Genomic DNA, 23,729 nt, shown 5'->3' with positions numbered 1-23,729 from the left:
ACCTCTATTCTAAGCGTGCCTTGTCACTGACACATGTAGGAGTACATGCTTGCTGGGACCCGGGGTGCGCCTGTCAGGAACGAAGACTTGTGTGCACCAAAAACACCACGCCTCAGGTCAGTCAATAGGCGGACTACTCGAGTGCATGGCAGATGTCAGGGCGCCATGTTGGTGCATGCGCGCCTGCAAGAATGGCCGGAAAGATACCCCTGTTCATATTAGAACTGGCCAACTGTATGCCTTGTAATGTGATGGAAGGAGAAGGTGGTCTGCTACTCCACAACTTGTCTGTGCACTTGCAAGTTTCTCCTTTCCTTTCACCGCAAGAAATGGATTGTTTCGAGCTGTCCTCGTTAACACGCATTGACACAGTCCATTATGCATTCACTACGTCTAGAGCAAGTATCCGCAAACGAAAACGAACTTGCTTGTACTGCTTACTAAGAGCATTTTGACACGGAAGTTTTGTATGAATTAACCTAAACTTTACAGATTGAACATTCTTTCAGGAGGCATGATGTCTCTATCGATAGGAAGACATATCTGATGACTTCATCAATCTCATGACCATCGATTCTGTTAGACTAATACGCGATAGACCATTGTAGAAATATAGACGGCCCACAAGTTATTTTGTTAACAAGATTCGCCGTCGTGGTTAATCCCCGGGACATGATTACTGCCACACCTCTCCATGTACCAATCACATGATACAAGTTGACGATAAGCCCTTCAGCCACTAGAGAGCGCTCTGGTCACACCTTTGCCATGGCCGGTCCGGCCACCCCCATCACGGGCGTCTAAACCGTCTCTATTATGATTTCTGTCTAGGCCTAAATCATGCCAAGTCTATTTTGATTACCTGAGCTGGGCGTATAAACCGTCTCTATCGTGATTTCTGTCTAGGCCTAAATCATGCCAAGTCTATTTTGGTTATCTGAGGTGATGTTATATAGTATTCCCCGGCTACACGTGTCTGACTCAAAACACCCGACCCTCCGTATAATCCAAGTCTAACTGTAGCCCAGTAGGCACATTTGACACAATTTTAATAGACTCGATCTCTCGAATGTGCTCATTGGGATATGGTGTCCATGCGTGGGCTGACAGAGGTGGGTATATATAAGTGTTTATTTACTTCTGTATCGTGTTTCTAGAAAACATAATATTTAGAAATTGAAAATCATTTTATTGACAACTCATTGTCATACTTATCTTCTCCATTTCAAAATAAGTGTTGTGGTTTTAGTTCAATAACAGAGGGAGTGCAATATAATGAATTTAACCATCCCCTAATCAATCAATCAATAATGAATTTAACATCTATAAAATGCAATTGGTTTAGCTAGGGAGGTCACTTTATTTTGTTGCCACAGGCTACAAGGTCACTTGAAGACTGAAATTACAATAATGAAATGACATTTTGATTGTAAGAACAATATTTTCTTTGCTCAGTTAATGCATTATTTTTTAAAAGGGAAAACAAATGACATTTTGAAGGTTCGATTACAAAAGTCTGAAGTGTAGGTATATCTTGACGTGATCTACATACCGATAAATTTTTTGTTGATATGTATTTTCATCTCTGCATCGGTATAGAATGACTCGGTTTTACGGGATCTGATTTTGATTTCTGATGCAAGGATTTTTTTTTTCATTAGTTGATGCAAGGAGTAATTGTTGCATGTAAACAACTTCTATAAAGCGTCGTAAATATATTGTTATGCCGCGTGCAATTTAAGCGTACTATCTCCTTTTCGTAAAAGAACAAAAAAATGTAGTATCTCCATTTTACAGTAAAAAACTGAATGTATTGAACCCGTAAAAAACGAAAAGAAAAAACGAACATATCCACTACGAGCAGGCATCGTCTTCTTGGTGACCATGTCCATGTTAGCTTTAGGTATTTAACCAGCTTGACCATGTCCATGCGACAGGATGATTCATTAGCTAGCTAGCTAATTAATTAATGCTAGTGGTTAAGCTCTAGCATACGGCTCCGTCCAAATGATGGTCAATCGATCTGACCTGCAGCGCCGCCCAGCTAGCGCCGTCGCCTATGCCAAGCTAGGTCCGTGGTCAATGCATATGCCAAGCTAGTTTGGTCAACGCACGGCTGTCGGAATAAACATTCGATGTATGTGATCCGCAATACGAACAAGTTCAGTTTCTTTCATTAACTCAAACAGGTGGGAGTATTCCCGCGGAAATAAAAAACAAGCGGAAGTATTATCAATAAATGATGGTGTGCAAGAACCTGCTCCCTTCGTTTTTAAATATAAGTTTTTTAGACATTTCACTACATACAAGAAAAAATAAATAAATTTATATTTTAAAATATATCTATATACATTCATATGTAAAAAAAAATTAAAACATTAAAAAAATATTTAAAAATGAAAGGAGTATTAGATTAACGAAAAATATATCTGGCGAACGCTCGCTCGGGGTGGGATCCCACCAAGAGCCCCCCAAAGCCATTAGGCCCTTCCCAAATGCAGGCATGATAAGTTGAGAGAAGAGTTGCCTTCGACAATATGACAGAGATTTTTAGGGCGCCATATCATCCACGATAATACTCCCTCCGTTCCAAAATAACTGTTTTAAGCTTAGTACAACTTTATACTAGAGCTAATACAAAGTTGAGACACTTATTTTAGGACGAAGAGAGTATGACATACCATGCATTGTCCGTAAAAGCCTCAACAAATAGTACTAGTTATTTTATAAAAGCAGTATATACGTACTGCTAAAAAATGTTAAAATGTGGCATATACAGCACGAAAATAAATACAATTTCAAATATGGCATGTTTTAATGGCCGTGTAATACACATTTTGTGAGTTAAATTGCTGACCTGGGCGTGGCTTACGGGGTGAAAGGCGATGGTTTGTTGCTAGTGGATTTTACCCTCCTCTTCCTCTCGACTTGTCGAGGACATGAGTCGGCACGCATGCCGAGGCCGCAGCCATCAGCTAGCTAGCTACCATGGAAAGCTAAGCTAGGTGCAAGTTGGAGGCGTCCGACCGATCAACCGAGGATTGGCTGAAAGCGGACCGGGGACGAAGACCGGACCGTGCATGCATGCATATGCATGGAAACCGACCTGCAGTGCAAAGGCCGGCGATGAGGCTCGCGCGCGCTCACCACCGCCGGAAAATGGCATCTTCCCCGCCCACGTCAACCCACCCAGGCCACCACCGTCGCCGTCGTCCGTCGCGGCGGCGTGGTTGTCAACGGCTGACCCAAGCGCGTGAAGCCGCGCAGCGAGACAAGCGACGGGTAAAAGGGCGGTGGATCGGATCACTGCAAGTTGGGAGGCGACTGATGAGTGAGAGGGCGGGGAGGACGACGACGGATCAGCCAGTTCACACCCGGGTCACGGATGAGGGTCAAAGCTGCCTGCAGCTCTGAGGCCACGGCGCGCGACGGGGAGCTCTGCCGTCGTCGTCGTAGGCGTCGTGGGTCGCCGTCGTCGGGCCCGAAACCTAGGGGCGGGAAATGGTTTTGTTCCCGGGCGCGCATCGTTGCTTGTTCGGCAGCGTCACGAAGAAGAAAAATTGCGTTGCGGATGGCCATGAAAATGCTGAGGTCACGCAACGCCGGGCCATGCATGCAGGGCTATTCAGCTCGGAGCAGACAATTCTGAGGTCTCCGGGAAGCGTTGGCGGCGTATTACCGACTGAAACGTAAGGTCCAAAGCAGAATTCTGAGTCTGTGGCCAACCGGGAACGTTGACATAAACACTGATAGCGGAAGAGCGGGTCCCCGGTGAAACAGCGCCACAATCAGCGGTCAAGTACAGCTGTGGTTCTGGCGGGGGTTGCGACAACGATTGCTAGAGCTAACACAAGCATGAGAGCTCTGGATGTACCGACAGAAACATCATGGCCCAGCCAATTCGTAACACGATGTAAAAACTGTAAATTTGACAGCACAATTCAAAACCTATAGGATTTATTTGTACCTTGTCTTGTACTTTAAATTGATCATATACTCATGTATACTGTAGATGTCAAGTTAAAGGCACCAGTGTGCATTTCCCTCCTAACTGAATATGCTCCGTGTGGCTGTGCACATCACTGCTCTCGATTTGTGACACCAGATAGGCAGATATGCCAGGCTGCTTGCATACAAGACGTCTGTCTGCCTCAAAACAACGGTGAAGAAATCACATACGACGGGACGACCCTTGAGTGGACTTCAGCGGTGAACGTCAACTGCAACGGGAACGGACGCCCGTTTTTTAAGACTATAGCACGCGTCTGCCTGATAAGGCAAAAACCCTTGCACAAAACTGCAGACGACCAAGAAAATGCCGAGACCATACAACACTGTATTTCGCGGGACAGTGCACATCTATTCAGTTCAGAGCAGACAATTTTGAGGTCTTCAGACTTTGGCATTTACCGGGACATAAAGTCCAACGCAGAATTCTGAATCCAGAAGCCCAACTGGGAACGCTGACAGTGCCACGATCAGCAGTCAACCACGGATATGCATCTGGTGCCGATCGCGACATGAATGAAATTCATGTCGGCAGCACGAACCAACAACTGGTATGATCTCTGTATGTGGTCAGTTGAGGTAGAGAAAACTTCATGGCCTGACCAATTTGTAACACAATGTGAAACGTAAATTCGACGGCACTATGCCCAGAACCAATATTGTGCATACTTCGATCTGCATCCGGGACAAATTTGGGATGCAAGGGTGAGAATTCATCATCGTCAACAGTGACTCAAATGAACACTGCAGAACCTGAAAGCAGGGGCATGGAAATTACAGGTTAGCATCCTAAGTACGTACTCCGCATCATCGAGTTACAAAAAGAATCACACTAATATCATCATAAGACTAGCAAAAAAAAAAACAGACTGAGATAGCAGGGCGTGCTGATTCATTCAGAACAAGCAAAATAGATATAAATTGGTGCAGAACACCCATGAAAGCAGCCAAGTGAATCAACAGACATGTAGGACATTTAGTTATCGCCTCTACAGATTTGGCATGAACAATCAGTCATCAGCTTAGCTATCCATATCTGTAGCATCTATCCTAAACAAATAACACCAAAAAACATCCCGACAAGGTAGGGTGCCGCACCAATTCATTAATAACAAACTGTAGGTACAAAATGGTGGAGATCATCAATGGAAGCAGTTCAGTTCAACAAGCATTGAAAGGAATTTTGTTGCTGCCTCTCCAGATTTGGTCTGAATTAATCAGCTCATCAGCTTAGCTATCCATATAAACTATCACCAGCATCTATCTGGTCACATAAGGACTACTGAGGGCTTCCCTACGGGGTGGCAGTGTGTGTTTTGAAACTGGTGCACTTGTTGTCATGTCTAACAATAAGATATCCATTTTGAGTTCTTCAGCCCCGACTTCAGTGTCATAACACTCATCTAATTGCCGGAACCTGTTCGTCTGTATTCGCTGCATGTCTAGAAACACAGGCTGTCCCTTGCCACTGCCCCCCCTTTCAAAATCAATGTCTTCATAATCATGTCAAAGTGAAAATGAGATCCTTGTAAGATAACCACCAGTACCCAGGTCATCCTCCACTTCTGCACAGCGAGATCACCACCAGTACCCAGGTCATCTTCCACTTCTGCACAGCGAGCACCAGCCGGTTCCTTTTCTACCTTCCCAAAACGGTTGGCTGGTGGAGCTCTCACTTCCTCTTGTATGTATGCCTGGAACTTGTGTTTGGAAGCCTGTACCTTGAGTCTCAGGCATCCTTGATCATAGACGTTAGGCCTACCACCTGACTGGAGATTCTCATACGTGGTCTGAGATACCACCAAAGTACCTATATCAGACATCACGATTTAGGAGCGGTGCACAGGAAGGAAACTGCAGTTACTAACTTTAGATTGAAAGAAGCCGTACAAGAACTCAAAATGGTGTACACTATCAAAAAAGGCAGATTTAGGACCTACAGTTACTAACTTCAGATTAGTAGCTGGAACCAAACGTTCCCCTTCCCCACTGCTTGTGAACTACCTATTTCCATAGATGTGTATACCCTTGTTCTTAAAAAGGGGCATCAATGCCTCCTTAATATTGTGTTCTAGCAATGTGAGTGAACATGAAGAAGCAACTGCAATGGCCACTAGCGAGTGGTCGAAAGCACAGCTGGTCCGTCAACACAATAATCCTTCGGGGTCATACTGAATGGATCGACCACATTGCTTTTTCAAAAAGTAAACACCTAGTAAATCTAATAGCAACCCAATGAGACAAAAAGATCGTACGCACGCGATGGAGCCTTTGGCTAAAATGAATTGAAAAGAAAAAAGAAAATAAGCCATTCATCGGATATTTCTTGCTCCATTTAGCTGCCAAGTGGCATCTGAAAGCAAGTCCAAAAAGACATAAGGAAACTTAACAAGAAGCATCAAGTAAAGAAACAGTATTTTGTCTGTAAGCCAAATGACACAAATATAACCATCGGTGGATCACACTCAACAAACGGTTTCGTAGTGTAGTGGTTAGCACTCCAGACTTTGAATCTGGCGACCTGGGTCCGAATCCCGGCGAGACCTACATTTTTAGCTGCCATTTTAGTTTTTCCATGGTACAATGTACTCACATTTTTATGGCATTTAGTATTCTAGAAAAATATTGACTCACAATATTTTAGCTGACATTTAGTGTTTCCAGGGTAGAATGTACTCCTATTTTGCTGACATTTAATATTTCCATGGTACAGTGTACCCAGACCATCCATGGTACATATACTCACAATCTAGAGGCTAATAACACTTGAAACATACCTCTGTCTTCTGATCTACATTGGTCTGACTATAACCTCGCCAAAATTACATCTCACTATCAAGAAAGGCAAATTCTCTGGACCCCGCGCAAGCGGGAGCTACATGCACCAATCTGCCCTTCTATCAAGAAAGGCAAATTCAGTACCTATAGTTACTAACTTCAGATTAGTAGCTGCAACCAAAAATGCCTCTTCCCTACACTACTTACGCTGGGGACTGAACTGAACTACTTACTTCCATAGATGTGTGTACCCTTGTCCTTGAAATGGGACATCAATGCCTCATTAATATTCTATTCTAGCAATGTGACGCAGACCTGTACACTCAAAATCCTGTATTCTAGCAATGTTAGTGAGCATGAAGTTTAGATAGTGCAATGGCCAGTAGCGAGTGGTTGAAAGCACAGTTGGCCAATCAAAACAATTATCCTTCAATATAACCAAGTGACAACCAGAGCCAATCCAAAAAGGTAGAAAGAAATTTAACAGGAAGCATCGAGTAAAGAAACAATATTTGTCTGTAAGCCAAATGGCACAAATATAACCATCGATGGATCACACTCAACAAACGGTTTCGTAGTGTAGTGGTTAGCACTCCAGACTTTGAATCTGGCGACCTGGGTTCGAATCCCGGCGAGACCTACTTTTTTAGATGGCATTTTAGTATTTCCATGTACAATGTACTCACATTTTTTTACGACATTTAGTATTGCGGAAAAATATCGACTCACCATTTTTTTTGCTGACATTTAGTGTTTCCACAGTAGAATGTACTCCTGTTGACACTTAGTATTTTCCTGGTACAATGTACCCAGACCTTCCATGGTACAAATACTCAGTCTAGAGGCAAATGCCACTTAAAACATCCCCGTCTTCCATTTATATTGTTATGACTACAACATTGCCAAAATTTACAGTACACTATCAAGAAAGGCACATTCAGCACCTAAAGCCACAAACTTCAGATTAATCACTGCAACTGAACGTATCCCTTCTCCACTTCTTATGGTGGAGACCAAACTGAACAACTTGTTTCCATAGATGCGTATAGCCATGTTCTGAAGATGGAACATCAATGTCTTATTAATATTATATTTTAGCAATGTGTTGCAGACCCAAACAAGAGAAATAAGTCATTCATCGGATATTTCTTGCTCCACTTAGATGCCAAGGGGCAACCGGAAGCAAATTCTAAAAGATAGAAGGAAATTTAAAAGGAAGCGTTGAGTAAATAAATACTCTGTCTCAAGGCGTAAGCCATTTTTTGACACTAAAGTCTTACATTGAGACAGAGGAAGTAATATTTTGTATGTAAGCCAAATGACAGAAATATAACAATCAGTGGGTCACACTCAACAAATGGTTTCGTAGTGTAGTGGTTAGCACTCCAGACTTTGAATCTGGCGACCTGGGTTCGAATCCCGGCGAGACCTACTTTTTTAGCTGGCATTTTAGTACTTCCATGGTACAATGTATTCACTTTTTTTATGACATTTAGTATTTGGGAAAAATATTGACTCTCAATTTTTAGCTGACATTTACTGTTTCCAGGGTAGAATGTGCTCCTTCGACACCGTCTCGTGGCCCTTCCTGTTCGAGGTACTCCATCAGTACGGCTTCGGAGACCGATTCCTCGACTGGCTGGCCCTCCTGCTGTCGTCTGCACGCACGCGAGTACTGATCAACGGCGAGCCAGGCCCCCCTATCGCCGAGGACTGCGGCAGGGTGACCCGCTGTCACCTCAACTGTTCGTCCTCGTCGTGGACACACTGGGACGTCTCATTAAGCGGGCCGTGTCGCTGGGCATCTTGGAACAGCTGCACCCGCACCGCCCCATCCCGGAGATCTCGCTCTACGCTGACGACGTGGTACTCTTCTGCCACCCCTCCCGGAGTGACATTGCTGCGATCAAGGCGATCCTGGAGCTGTTCGGTCGAGCCTCGGGGCTGCGCGTCAACTACAACAAAAGCTCTGCCACCATGCTCAACTGCGATCCGGGAGATACAGACCTGGCCACGGAGCTCCTTGGGTGCAAGATCGCGACCCTACCGCTCACATATCTCGGGATCCCCCTCACCATCAGGCGACCCTCGAGCGCCCAGCTGCAGCCATTGGTCGACAAGGTGGGGGGCATGCTCCCCGGCTGGAAATCTCGGCTCATGAACAAATCGGGCCGCCTCGCCCTCGTCAAGTCAGTTCTCTGCGCTATCCCCATCCACCAGCTCCTCGTCTTCGCCCCTCCGAAGAAGACCACCAAGCTCATTGAAAAAATTGAGAGAGGATTCCTCTGGGAGGGCCGCGCAGCCGCAAACGGTGGCAGCTGCCACGTCAACTGGCGACGCATCTGCCGGCCGCTTTCCCTCGGCGGCCTAGGCGGCCAGGACATGGAGCGCGCGGGGCTCGCCCTCCGACTGCGGTGGCTCTGGTTCAGCCGTATCGATGAGGGCCGGGCTTGGCGCGGCCTCGATCTCCAATTCTCCAAGGACGAGCAGGCCCTGTTCTTCGCCTCCACCACACTGGCCGTGGGGGATGGCAGAACGGGGAGATTCTGGGAGGACCGCTGGATCGGTGGCCGCTCCGTCAGCGAGGTCGCGCCAAGGCTATACGCTTGCATCCCCAAGCGACGGCGCAAGCAGCGCACCATTGCAGAAGGCCTCCTCAACCACACCTGGGCTAGAGACATCCACGGCCACCTAGGCATCCATGAAATAGGCCAATACTTGCTGCTGTGGCGCGAAACCGAAGGCTTTGTTCTCACCGAGGGACCGGACCAGCTAATCTGGAGGTGGACTTCAAATGGCTGCTACTCTGCGCGCAGTGCGTACCTCGTCACCTTCCAGGGCTCCACTAGCTGCGATGCATGGAAGCTGACCTGGAAAAGCTGGGCGCCACCCCGCGTCAAGTTCTTCCAATGGCTTGCTAATCTGGACAGGTGCTGGACAGCGGACCGTCTGCGCCGCCGCGGCCTTCAACACCATCCACGATGTGTCCTTTGCGACCAAGAGCATGAAACGATGCGCCACTTGCTAGTCACCTGCCCCTTCTCGCGGCAGGTGTGGCATGACACGCTCTCCTGGCTGCGTTTGACATGCCAGCCGCCAGACCAAGAGGCCTCCCTAAACGACTGGTGGATGCAAACCAAGCTGGACACGCCTAAAGCTATGCGCAAGGGCCTCGCCACGGCAACCCTCCTCACAGCATGGATGCTTTGGAAGCACCGCAACTCATGTGTGTTCGACGGCGAACGGCCCTCCACTGCCGTGCTTTCGGCAAAGATCAGAGAGGAAGCCTCCCTTTGGGTTCGGGCTGGGGCCACCGGCCTTGGGACGATTGTGCCGCCTACCTGGGATGTGCACTAGTCTTGTGCAGGCCTTTCTTTCCTTTTCCTTTTCCTTTCCTTTTCTTTCTTTGGAGCCCCTGTAGCCTACTTCTCGAAGGCATGTACTGTACATATTCTCTCCCTTTTCAATGAAAAGAAACGCAAGCCTTTGTGTTTTCCCGAAAGAAAAAAATGTGCTCCTATTTTTGCTGACACTTAGTATGTCCCTGGTACAATGTACTCAGAGCTTCCATGGTACAAATAATAACAGTCTAGAGGCCAATAACACTTGAAACATACCCCTGATTTCTGATTTACATTGGTGTGACTATAACCTCGCCAAAATTACATTTCACTATCAAGAAAGGCAAATTCCCTGGACCCCGCGCAAGCGGGAGCTACATGCACCGATCTGCCCTTTTATCAAGAAAGGCAAATTCAGTACCTATAGTTACTAACTTCAGATTAGTAGCTGCAACCAAACATGCCTCTTCCCCACTACTTACGCTGGAGACTGAACTGAACTACTTACTTCCATAGATGTGTGTACCCCTGTTCTTAAAATGGGACATCAATGCCTCATTAACATTCTATTCTAGCAATGTGACGCAGGACCGTACACCCAAAATCCTGTATTCTAGCAATGTTAGTGACCATGAAGAAGAAACTGCAATGGCCAGTAGCGAGTGGTTGAAAGCACAGTTGGTCAATCAAAACAATCATCCCTCAAGGTCATACTGAATGGAACAACTATATTACTTATTCCAAATTATCATGCCTCAAACACCTAGTAAATCCTATATCACTCAACGATACAAAATGACGTACCCATGCAATGAAGTATTTGGCTAAAATGAATTGAAAAGAAAAGAAAAAATAAGACATTCATCGGATATTCCTTGCTCCATTTAGCTGCCAAGTGGCAACTAGAACTAGTCCAAAAAGGCAGAAGGAAATTTAACAGGAAGCATCGAGTAAAGAAACAATATTTTGTCTGTAAGCCAAATGACACAAATATAACCATCGGTGGATCACACTCAACAAATGGTTTCGTGGTGTAGTGGTTAGCACTCCAGACTTTGAATCTGGCGACCTGGGTTTGAATCCCGGCGAGACCTACTTTTTTAGCTGGCATTTTAGTATTTGCATGTACAATGTACCCACTTTTTTAGGACATTTAGTATTTGGGGGAAATATCAACTCCCATTTCTTTTTGCTGAAATTTAATGTTCCCATGGTGAGTGTACTCCTATTTTTGCCGACATTTAGTATTTCCTGGTACAATGTACTTAGACCTTCCATGGTACAAATACTCAAGTCTAGAGGCTAATAACACTTAAAACATCCCGGTCTTCTGATTTCTATTGGTATGACTAAACCTTGCCAAAATATACAGTACACTATCAAGAAAGGCAAATTCAGTAACTATAGCCACAAACTTCAGATCAGTCACTGCAACCGAACGTATCCCTTGCCCACTTCTTACGGTGGAGACCGAACTGAACTACTTATTTCCATAGAAGAGTATACCTATGTTCTTAAGATGGAACATCAATGCCTTATTAATATTCTATTCTAGCAATGTGTTGCGGACCCATACAAAAACTAACAATATTGTATTCTTGCAATGTGATTGAACATGAAGAAGGAACTGCAATGGCCACTAGTCAGTGGTTGAAAGCACATCCGGCAACAAAAACAATTGTCCTTCAAGGCCATACAGAATGTATCGACCATGTTACTTTTTCCAAATTATTGTACCTAATACACCTAGTAAATCCTAATAGCAACTCCAAATGATCGTACCCATGCCATGGAGCCTTTGGCTAAAATGAATTGAAAAGATAATTGAAATAAGTCATTCATCGGATATTCCTTTGCTCCATTTAGCTACCAAGTAGCAACTGGAAGGAAACCAAAAAGAAGAAGAAAATTAAACAGGAAGCGTCGAGTAAAGAAACAATATTTTGTCTGTAAGCCAAATGACAGAAATATAACCATCAGTGAGTCACACTCAACAAATGGTTTCGTAGTGTAGTGGTTAGCACTCCAGACTTTGAATCTGGCGACCTGGGTTCGAATCCCGGCGAGACCTACTTTTTTAGCTGGCATTTTAGTACTTCCATGGTACAATGTATTCACTTTTTTTATGACATTTAGTATTTGGGAAAAATATTGACTCTCAATTTTTAGCTGATATTTACTGTTTCCAGTGTAGAATGTACTCCTATTTTTGCTGACATTTAGTATGTCCCTGGTACAATGTACTCAGAGCTTCCATGGTATAAATAATAACAGTCTAGAGGCCAATAACACTTGAAACATACCTCTGTCTTCTGATTTACATTGGTGTGAGTATAACCTCACCAAAATTACATCTCACTATCAAGAAAGGCAAATTCCCTGGACCCCGCGCAAGCGGGAGCTACATGCACCGATCTGCCCTTTTATCAAGAAAGGCAAATTCAGTACCTATAGTTACTAACTTCAGATTAGTAGCTGCAACCAAACATGCCTCTTCCCCACTACTTACGCTGGAGACTGAACTGAACTACTTACTTCCATAGATGTGTGTACCCCTGTTCTTAAAATGGGACATCAATGCCTCGTTAATTTTCTATTCTAGCAATGTGACGCAGGCCCGTACACCCAAAATCATGTATTCTAGCAATGTTAGTGACCATGAAGAAGAAACTGCAATGGCCAGTAGCGAGTGGTTGAAAGCACAGTTGGTCAATCAGAACAATAATCCCTCAAGGTCATACTGAATGGACCGACTATATTACTTGTTCCAAATTATCATGCCTCAAACACCTAGTAAATCCTATATCACTCAACGATACAAAATGATGCGTTGACAAGATCAAGGACGAATCCCGATGCTGGGCAAAAGGGCTCAGGATAACCCTGCCCGCATCCTGCGACGTCCATTGATCTTCCTGTAACACTGATGTACCAGCCTCTTAGGAGGATGTAACCCCCCCCCCCCCCTTTCCAATGCAATGAAACGCAAAGGTTTTTTGCGTTTTCTCGAAAAAAAAAGTATTTATCTAAAATGAATTGAAAAAAAGAAGAGAAAATAAGACATTCATCGATATTCCTTGCTCCATTTAGCTGCCAAGTGGCAACTGGAACTAGTCCAAAAAGGCAGAAGGAAATTTAACAGGAAGCATCGAGTAAAGAAACAATATTTTGTGTGTAAGCCAAATGACACAAATATAACCATCGGTGGATCACACTCAACAAATGGTTTCGTAGTGTAGTGGTTAGCACTCCAGACTTTGAATCTGGCGACCTGGGTTCGAATCCCGGCGAGACCTACTTTTTTAGCTGGCATTTTAGTATTTGCATGTATAATGTACTCACTTTTTTTAGGACATTTAGTATTGGAGAAAAATATCAACTCCCATTTTTTTTGCTGAAATTTAATGTTTCCATGGTGAGTGTACCTTTTTGCCGACATTTAGTATTTCCTGGTACAATGTACTTAGACCTTCCATGGTACAAATACTCAAGTCTAGAGGCTAATAACACTTAAAACATCCCTGTCATCTGATTTCGATTGGTATGACTAAACCTTGCCAAAATATACAATACACTATCAAGAAAGGCAAATTCAGTACCTATAGCCACAAACTTCAGATTAGTCACTGCAACCGAACGTATCCCTTGCCCACTTCTTACGGTGGAGACCGAACTGAACTATTTATTTCCATAGAAGTGTATACCTATGTTCTTAAGATGGAACATCAATGCCTTATTAATATTATATTCTAGCAATGTGTTGCGGACCCATACAAAAACTAACCATATTGTATTGTAGCAATGTGATTGAACATGAAGAAGGAACTGCAATGGCCACTAGTCAGTGGTTGAAAGCACATCCAGCAACCAAAACAATTGTCCTTCAAGGCCATACAGAATGTATCGATCATATTACTTTTTCCAAATTATTGTACCTAATACACCTAGTAAATCCTAATAGCAACTGCAAATGATCATACCCATGCCATGGAGCCTTTGGCTAAAATGAATTGAAAAGAAAATTGAAATAAGACATTCATCGGATATTCCTTTGCTCCATTTAGCTGCCAAGTGGCAACCGGAAGCAAACCAAAAAGAAGAAGAGAATTAAACAGGAAGCGTCGAGTAAAGAAACAATATTTTGTCTGTATAAGCCAAATGACAAAAATATAACCATCAGTGAGTCACACTCAACAAATGGTTTCGTAGTGTAGTGGTTAGCACTCCAGACTTTGAATCTGGCGACCTGGGTTCGAATCCCGGCGAGACCTACTTTTTTAGCTGGCATTTTAGTACTTCCATGGTACAATGTATTCACTTTTTTTTTACATTTAGTATTTGGGAAAAATATTGATTCTCAATTTTTAGCTGACATTTAGTGTTTCCAGGGTAGAATGTACTCCTATTTTCGCTGACATTTAGTATGTCCCTGGTACAATGTACTCAGAGCTTCCATGGAACAAATAATAACAGTCTAGAGGCCAATAACACTTGAAACATACCTCTGTCTTCTGATTTACATTGGTGTGACTATAACCTCGCCAAATATACTGTCAAGAAAGGCACATTCAGTATCTACGCTTGCTAACTTCAGATTAGACGGTGCAACCAAATGTACCAATTCCCCACTGCTTATGGTAGAAACTGAACTGAAGTACTTCTTTCAATAGATCCTTATTTCTTAAAATGGGACATCAACACATCATTAATATTATATTCTCGCAATGTGATGCAGAAACGCACAAGAGCTCAAAATCGTGTATTCCAGCAATGTGTGTGAACATGAAGAACGAACTGCAAAGGCCAATAGCGACTGGGTGAAAGCCAAGATGGACAATCAGAACAATTAACCTTCAAGGTCATATTGAATGCCAACCACATTACTTGTTCCAAATTGTAAGAATAAAGGGAAATGTCTTCGCTATGTTCCCTATGTAACATCATTCCAGCAACAGGTTTACAGGCATTACCTCTGTCGTGAAATTGTCGAGGGGGCGGGCAAGTTAAGCGCAGATTCAGTCCTAGGAATTAGGATAGTCAGAGCAACTCCAATGGGGCGATCTATTTCGTCCGCCGCCGTCCGTTTGGGTCGGCACAGACAAAAGAGGAGGCCCAACGCGCCGACCCAAACCCAAATCAAGTCCGCTTCGCATCCGCGCCGACGCATTTGCGGCCCGAATTTGCGCCGCAAATGCATCGACGCGGACGCGGAACGGACGCCAGGCGCGCCTTCTCGGTGTCCGCCGCATCCCCACCTGGCGGTCGTCCAACTGCCCACAGCCTACCTGGTCAGCTTAATTTATGACCTCGGGCCCACACGTCAGCGACGTCGGTCGTCCTTTTTTAAGCCGACCGTGTGGCGGGGCCATCCTCATCCGCTTCCAGCCAGCCCCCGTCCCCATCTAGCCACACTCGCTCCCCCGTCGCCAAGCCCTAGCCGCCCCAGCCATGCCAGATGGGGCTCTTCTCCGGCGCCGGCTGGCCGAGGAGCGCCGCCACGGCGAGTACCTCGAGATGCTCGAGCGCGACGCCGAGGAGGAGCAGCACGACGCCGAGGAGGAGGCGCGCTAGGCCGCGGCGGCACAGCCCCCGCCCGACATGAATGCCCTCTAAAACACGGCGTTCCCCTGGGCCGGCCCTGCGCCGACGCTCATCGACCTCACGGACCCCGAGGACGACGACGACGACGCCTAGGGCAGCGCGCCGCCTCATAGTTTAGTTTGTTTTTAATTTTCTTAAATGCAAATGTGGACGCGTGGACTCTCGCCGGCCTTCGTGGCCGGCTTTAATGTTTATTAATGTTGTTTTTATTTTAAATATGCATGCATTCTTTTTTTTCTCGCGCCGTCAAAATGGGTTGGGCCAGCGTTGGGCCCATGCGCCGACCCAAACGCGGAAGCGAACGTTCGTGTCCGCCTGGCCGACCCAAACGGACAAAAAGCGGACAAAATTGCCGTCCGTTTGGGACGGCCCGTTGGAGTTGCTCTCAGAGCGGTAGGATGAGATGATGGCAAGGCGATGAGCTAGATGGAAGATGTGCGGGGGAAGGTATGGTTACAACTACTGACCATAGAAGTGAGATATTAGAGACGTGTAAGAAGGGTGACCCGATCACGCCGACGATGGTGCTAATAGAACAAGTAGAAAATCCAATACTGGCTAATAATGTTGAAGCTATATATATCATTCAAGCTTAATAAGAAGAAAGGAAAAACACCAAACAAACACTAAACACCTAGTAAATCCTAATAGCAGCTCAATGAGGCAAAATTATCGTACCCACACAATGGCTAAAATGAATTGAAAAAATAAAATAAGGTATTTACCGGATATTTCTTGCTACATTTAGCTGTCAGGTGGCAAATGGAAGTTTAAAAAAAGGAAGGAAATCTAACAGGAACCATCAAGTAAAGGAAAATATTCTGGCTGTATGCTAAATGACAGAAATATAACCATCAGTGTACCACACTCAACAAATGGTTTCGTAGTGTAGTGGTTAGCACTCCAGACTTTGAATCTGGCGACCTGGGTTCGAATCCCGGCGAGACCTACTTTTTTAGCTGACATTTTAGTATTTACATGGTACAATGCACTCACATTTTTTTCCCGGACTAGTATTCGGGGAAAATATCGACTCGTGATTTTTCAGGTAATTAGTGTATCCAAGGTAGAATGTACTCCTATTTTTGCTGACATTTAGTATTTCCTTGGTACACTGTACCCAGACCATACAAATACTCACAAGTGAAAGAACAGTGTATACCTACTAACTTCAGATTAGTTGCTGCAACCAAATGTAGAACTTCTCCACTGATTACGAGACTGAACTGAACAACTTATTTCAATACCGTTATTCTTAAAATGAGACATCAATGCCCCATTAATATTCTATTCTAGCAATGTGATGCACCGACCCGTGCAAGAACCCAAAATATTGTATTCTAGCAATGTTAGTGAACACGAAGAAGGAACTGCAATGGCCATTATCGGGTGGTTTAAGGCCCAGCTGGGCTATCAAAATAGTTAACCTTCAAGGTCATACTGAATAAACCGGCCATGTCATTTGTTCCAAATTGTAATGATAAAGTGAATAGTCTTCTCTATGTTCTCTTTGTATTATCATTCCGGCAACAGGTTTACTGCAATAAAGTTTGGGCTGCAACTTGTTAATGTGGCCATACCGACTATGGATGCTTGTGACAGCAGCTCGCAATCCTGAGTTGGAAAAGCAATGCTAGTGTACTGATTTTTTACATCACAGGCCACTAAGATGGTCTGTTGGTCACAATTTAGGAGCAACACAATTTATAAGTGCAAGAAAAGGATTATCTCTTGAAAAGTACACACATATTCCTCAAATGACAACTGGGTAATTAATAGCCCCATGGCAAATTATAAGACAAAACTATTTGAAGTGACCAAATAAACCAACTTTGTCAACGAAATTAAATGCCAGAAAATATGAGAAGAGACATATGTACCTTGCACAGAAGAATGAGAATTAGGCAGTTGATTGTCACATTCCGATACAGAGCTAGCGTAAAGCAAATGAGCAGAATAAGGTGATGCATCAGAATCCCAGGAATCCATCCACTGTATAGCCGGTAGCAGAGCATGTCCAATTGGCCATAAGCATCGTAGCCACACGAAAAGCACAGAGCAGAATATGCTCCAATCCAACTGCTACCAACTAATTCTTCATGCTGAAACATGTTCTCATGGCCCTACGCCTTTGGCACAGCAGAACAAAGATAACTGCAAACGAGATAGGAGCGAGAGAAAGTCAATCAACAAATAGGAGTGAGAGAAAGTCGATCGACAAGCCTAAGAATTAAATAACATATGGGCTATGGCAGCATAGATGGAACAAACTAAAGAAATGTTTACCAGAAAAAGACATAGTAAGCTTTCGAGAATATGCAGTACACCTACAAGCCATCCATTTAAAAGAAGGATCGACAGTATTACATACTGCAGAGGGAATTGAGAGAAAGAACAGCACCTCTAAATCTAATGGCACATATCCGACTGTCTGGGACACAAAATTTCTGCAAAGAAGTGGTACATGAAAAGTAATGTTGTGAGAAAGTAATGTTCCAAAATTTCCCTCGTACAACGTACTCAGAGCTTCCATGTATTTAGAGGTGATGAAAAGTAATGTTGTGAGAAGTGGACACAAAATTTCTGTACCATTCCTATCATTTTTTTATTTTTTTGCTTAGTCGTTGTCAATTCTGTGCGATAGATTTACTAGATAAGTACCTGCGAAGAAGTGATACATGAAAAGTAATGTTGTGAGAAAGGTAGTGTTCCAAAAGTCAGCCGCCTAGTACACCTAGAGGGCCCCAGGCACTAGGTGACACCCTTCCTGCTAGCCAATTTGTCCCTCCTAGGCCCACCTAATTGACGTTCAGGCACTAGGTGCTGATTTGCCGCCCAACTGGTAGACAAAATGGAGATATTTGCCGTCCAACTAGTGAACTACTCTAAACACACTTTATACCATTGCCATTCTTTTTAAGGGTTGGCAATTTTGTATGAAAAACATAGAAGTGTACTGTCTGCATGCAAGACCATTGCATGGGTGCCACATTACTTGGAAGTAGGAACCAGACAACCTCTAGAAGCCGAACATGCTATAAACAGCAAGGTGGCAAGCAATATGGACTTTGAGAAATCTTGCACAATTTCAACCAATCAAAGCTCCAATGGAGACAATTCTCGACAGTACAAGAAACCAGTATCGCAGTAACTAACAACACTAACTCTGAGTAAATAACTCATGCTGCTCCCTTTTGTCCAGGACTCCAGGGTCGAACAAATTCCATCGAGCATCAACAAGTTACCATCTGATTAATCTGTCACACCCTACCTATCCTCAAATTCGCGAAATGCTTGACGTCGACTAGGCGTATGCTATCTTATAGTCAATTAACCGAAAGCGCATATACGAGAAAAGCTATGGGGCGAAATGTGAGGGTTCGGAGAGGGGATGAAAGAGAAAAAGGGGCCAGACCTGAGGCGGAAGTGAGAGGAGAGGAGGAGCAGGACGGCAGTGTTGACGAAGAGCGGGCCACAGGATACGGCGGCACGGACGGCCGTGTTGGCGGCCTGGATGAAGGCATTGCGGCAGCCACGGCCGCCAGCTCGTGCCCCGCGCGCCGATCTTGAACCCCACCGGCACGGCCCACAGTACCAGCGTTGCCACAAAGATGGCGCTCGTGTCGCCCGCGCCAACGCGACAGGGCGGCATCCCGTGTTCTGTCGTGGCGAGCCAAGAGCCGCACCCATCCACACGCTAGCTGGCTAGTCGATCCTCTCCTCTTTGTCGGATATTTCCTACATTTAGCTGCCAAATGCCAAACAGAAGCAAGTCTGAAAAAAGGGAAGGAAATTTAACAGGAATCATCAAGTAAAGAAACAATATTTTGTCAGTAACCCTAATGACAGAAATATAACCATCAGTTTATCACACTCAACAAATGGTTTCGTAGTGTAGTGGTTAGCACTCCAGACTTTGAATCTGGCGACCTGGGTTCGAATCCCGGCGAGACCTACTTTTTTAGCTGGCATTTTAGTATTTCCATGGTACAATGTACTCAATTTTTTTGCTGACATTTAGTGTTTCCAGGGTAGAATATACTTTTATTTTTGCTGACATTTAGTGTTTCCCTTGTACAATGTACCAAATCCTTCTATGGTACATATACGCACAGTCTAGAGGCTAATAGCACTTGAAATATACCTCTGTCTTCTGATTTACATTGCTGTGACTATAACCTTGACAAAATTTACAGTAAACTATCAAGAAAGGCACATCCAGTACCTATATTACTACGTTCAGATAGTCGCTGCAAGCAAATGTACCCCTTCCACACTGCTTACGGTGAAGACTGAACTGAACCACTGATCCACAGAAGTGAGATATCTGAGATGTGTGAGAAGGGTGGCCCTACCATGACGAGGGTGGTGCTAATAGTAACAATGTTTTTCCATGTGCTTATTTTTTACGGTCCATAGAACAAGTTGTGGAAAACCCACTACTGACTAATCATGATGGAGCTAGATAAATTTTGTTATCCAATGGTTCTCCCAATGCATCTCCTCTCGTATGTTGTGTGTTCTTAAGTGCATGATAAATATCCTTGAAGCATAATGATGAAGAAGAGAGAAAACACCAAACAAACACTAAACACCTAGTAAATCCTAATAGCAGCTCAATGCCCACGCTATGGAGCCTTCGGTTAAAATTTACTGGAAAGAAGAAGTAGTCGTCAGGTGTTCCTTGCTCCATTTAGCTGCCAAGTGGCAAATGGAATAAGTCCAAAAACGGGAAGGAAAATTAACAGGAACCATCAAGTTAAGGAAAATATTCTGGCTGTAAGCCAAATGACAGAAATATAACAATCCGTGTACCACACTCAACAAATGGTTTCGTAGTGTAGTGGTTAGCACTCCAGACTTTGAATCTGGCGACCTGGGTTCAAATCCCGGCGAGACCTACTTTTTGAACTGGCATTTTAGTACTTCCATGGTACCATGTAGTCACATTTTTTTCCTGAAATTTAGTACTCGGGTAAAATATCGACTCACAATTTTTGTGCTGACACTAGTGCTTCCAGGGTAGAATGTACTCCTGTTTTTGCTGACATTTCGTATTTCCTTGGTACAATGTACCCAGATCTTCCATAGTACAATTACTCGCATGTGAAAGAAAAGTGTATACCTACTAACTTCAGATGAGTTGCTGCAACCCAATGTACACCTTCCTCATTGATTACGGTGGAGACTGAACTGAACTACTTATTTCGATACCGATGTTCTTAAAAGAGACATCAATGCCTCATTAATATTCTATTCTAGCAACATGATGTGGCGACCCATGGAAGAAATCCGAATATTGTATTCTAGCAATGTTAGTAAACATGAAGGAGGAACTGCAATGGCCACTATTGAGTGGTTCAAAGCCCAGCTAGGCAATCAAAAATAACATTCACAAGGTCATACTGAATGGACTGGCCATATTATTAGTTCAAAATTGTGATGAATTGATAAAGTGTGAGGTCTTCTGTAATCTCTGCGTTCTCTTTGTATCATCATTCCGGCAAAGGTTTACTGCAATAAAGTTTGAGCTGCAACTTATTAATGTGGCCATCTACCGGCTATGGACATGCTTATGCCAGCAGCTAGCAATCCTTAGTTGGAAAGCATTGTCAGTTTACCGATTTACATCAAAGGCCACTAAGATGGTCTGTTAGTCACAATTTAGGTGCAATGCAACTTATAAGTGCAAGGAAAGGATTCTGTCTTCAGGAGTATACACACTTATTCCACAAATGAAAACTGGGTAAACAGTAAGCCCATGGCAAATGATAAGACAAAACTATATGAAGTGACCAACTAAACCAACTCTGTCAACAAAATTAAATGCCAGGAAATATATATGTACCTCGGACAGAAGAGTGAGAATCAGGTAGTTGATTGTCACATTCCAATACAGAGCCAGTGTAAAGCAAATGAGCAGAATAAGGTGTGCATGAGAATTCCACGAATCCATCCACTGTATAGCCGATAGCGGAGCATATCCAATTGGTCATAAGCAAAGTAGCCACCTGAAAAGCACAGAGCAGATTATGCTGCAATCCAACTGCTACCAACTAATTCTTCATGCTGAAACATGTTCTCAAGGCTCTTAGTACGCCACTGCCACAACAGAACAAAGATAACTGAAAATCCAGATAGGAGTGAGATAAAGTCAATCAATAAGCTAGAGATATAGTAAGGTTTCGAGAATATGCAGTACACGTACGAGCCATTCTATTTAAAATAAGGATCAATAGTTTTGCATACTGCAGACAGAAGGCTCTACAACGTCCTAACTATCTTCAGATAGAGAAGAGCACCTCTAATGACACATATCCGACCATCTAGGACATAAAATTTCTCCTTCTATCATTTTTTGCTTAGCCATTGTCAATTCTGTGCGACAGATTTACTGGTAATAAGTATGTGCGAAGAAGTGGTACATCAAATTAATGTTGTGAGAAAGGTGGCGTTTCTAAAATTCAGCCGCCTAGTGCACATAGAGGCCCCCCAGTCACTGGGTGACACCCTTCCTGGTAGCCAATTTATCCCTCCTAGGCCGGCCTAATTGGCGTTTAGGCACTAGGTGCTGATTTGCCGCCCAACTAGCGGACAAGACGGAGATATTAGCCACCCAACTAGCAGACAAGACGGAGATATTAGTCGCCCAACTAGCAAACTCCTCTTAACACACTTTATTACCATTCTTTGAAGGGTTGGCAGTTTTGTCTGAAAAGACATGGAAGTATTTGCACGCAAGGCCATTGCATGGTTGCCACATTTACCTGGAAGTTGGAGCCATACAAACTTAGAAGCCAAACATGCTAAACAGCAAGGTAGACAGCAGTATGGGATTTGAGAAAGCTTGCGCAATTTCAACCAATCCAATCTCAAATGGAGACACAACTCTCAACAGCACAAGGAAGCAGCATCGCGGTGGCCAACAAGACTTCACACTAAAGAGAACATAGCTCATGCTGCTCCCTTTTATCCAGGGCCGAACAAATTGCATCGAAGTCAAAGCATCAACAGGTTAACCGCTTGATTAATCAGCCGCGCCCTCTCCATCCACAAATTCGCGCATCGCTGGAAGTAAACTAGGCGTACCCTTTCTTCTACTAGTCGATTAACCCAAAGCACATGTACGCGAAAAGCGACGGGACGAAACGTGAGGGTTTGGAGAAGGGGGAGAAAGAGAGGCGAGACCTGAGGCGGAAGTGAGGGAGGAGTGGAGTAGCGAGACGGCGGTGTTGACGAAGAGCGGATCGCGGGAGACGGCGACGCGGACGGCCGCGTTGGCGGCCCGGAAGAAGGCGAAACCGGCGGCCAGGGCGGCCAGCTCACGGCGGCCCCGCGCGCCGATCTCGAACTGCCGACACGGCCAGAGCAGCAGCGTCGCCGCGCCGGCGCGACTGGGTGGGGGGGTGAGGGGGCGACATCCCGTCTTCCGTCGTGACGAGCCGAGAGCCGCACCCGTCCACACGCTAGCCACTGCCCAACCAGCCCCCACAGAAAGAGAATGGTTGATTAATTGTCTGCATACCTGTATTAGCGTGAATTTTAAAGCGCCCGAAGCCTGGTTCAAGAGCTATGCTTGGATCAACAGTTTCTCCAGCCTGGCTGGTGCGATGCACAGCGAACCCACATGTGTAGGGACCTTACAGCAACTCTAGCACACCCGCATCGGTCCGGCCCGTAAAACGTGTTTACAGCTCGCGGAAAAACGCCTTTACGGACCGGCGCACGGCCGCGGATGTAGACCCCGCATAACGGATCCGTAAAAAAGGCATATTCGTTGAATATGCTTTTTTACCGGTCGGCTTTGCGGGGTCTGATCTGGAGCAGCTCCTCCCGGTCCGGAAAACCTAAATTTGCACCACATCTTTACTAGAATAATGCATTTCTTTGCTTTTCCAACCACATTTGAATACATAAGACATCACTACATCTTTACTAGAATAGCAAGACCAAAGAAAATAAGAACCACAAGTATGCATTTCCAAAAACTAGAATAGTGCA

The 23,729-nt window shown here is 44.5% G+C and overlaps 10 non-coding genes and 1 pseudogene across 10 annotated transcripts; 10 read left to right on the top strand and 1 right to left on the bottom strand.

The window, feature by feature from the left end:
* Positions 1-4,899: 4,899 nt before the first annotated feature.
* LOC123444794 lies at positions 4,900-23,139 on the bottom strand (annotated as a pseudogene).
* TRNAQ-UUG lies at positions 6,483-6,554 on the top strand. The gene has a single exon. It is a non-coding gene; the product is annotated as a tRNA-Gln (tRNA).
* On the top strand, positions 7,355-7,426 carry TRNAQ-UUG. Its single transcript has one exon. It is a non-coding gene; the product is annotated as a tRNA-Gln (tRNA).
* TRNAQ-UUG lies at positions 8,146-8,217 on the top strand. Its single transcript has one exon. It is a non-coding gene; the product is annotated as a tRNA-Gln (tRNA).
* Positions 11,150-11,221, top strand: TRNAQ-UUG. Its single transcript has one exon. It is a non-coding gene; the product is annotated as a tRNA-Gln (tRNA).
* TRNAQ-UUG lies at positions 12,127-12,198 on the top strand. Its single transcript has one exon. It is a non-coding gene; the product is annotated as a tRNA-Gln (tRNA).
* Positions 13,352-13,423, top strand: TRNAQ-UUG. Its single transcript has one exon. It is a non-coding gene; the product is annotated as a tRNA-Gln (tRNA).
* TRNAQ-UUG lies at positions 14,327-14,398 on the top strand. The gene has a single exon. It is a non-coding gene; the product is annotated as a tRNA-Gln (tRNA).
* On the top strand, positions 16,606-16,677 carry TRNAQ-UUG. Its single transcript has one exon. It is a non-coding gene; the product is annotated as a tRNA-Gln (tRNA).
* On the top strand, positions 19,612-19,683 carry TRNAQ-UUG. Its single transcript has one exon. It is a non-coding gene; the product is annotated as a tRNA-Gln (tRNA).
* On the top strand, positions 20,558-20,629 carry TRNAQ-UUG. The gene has a single exon. It is a non-coding gene; the product is annotated as a tRNA-Gln (tRNA).
* Positions 23,140-23,729: the final 590 nt, after the last annotated feature.

The sequence above is a fragment of the Hordeum vulgare genome, chromosome 3H (genome assembly GCF_904849725.1).
Source record: "Hordeum vulgare subsp. vulgare chromosome 3H, MorexV3_pseudomolecules_assembly, whole genome shotgun sequence".
Lineage (NCBI taxonomy): Eukaryota > Viridiplantae > Streptophyta > Magnoliopsida > Poales > Poaceae > Hordeum > Hordeum vulgare.
This window is presented reverse-complemented; position numbering and strand designations above follow the sequence as displayed.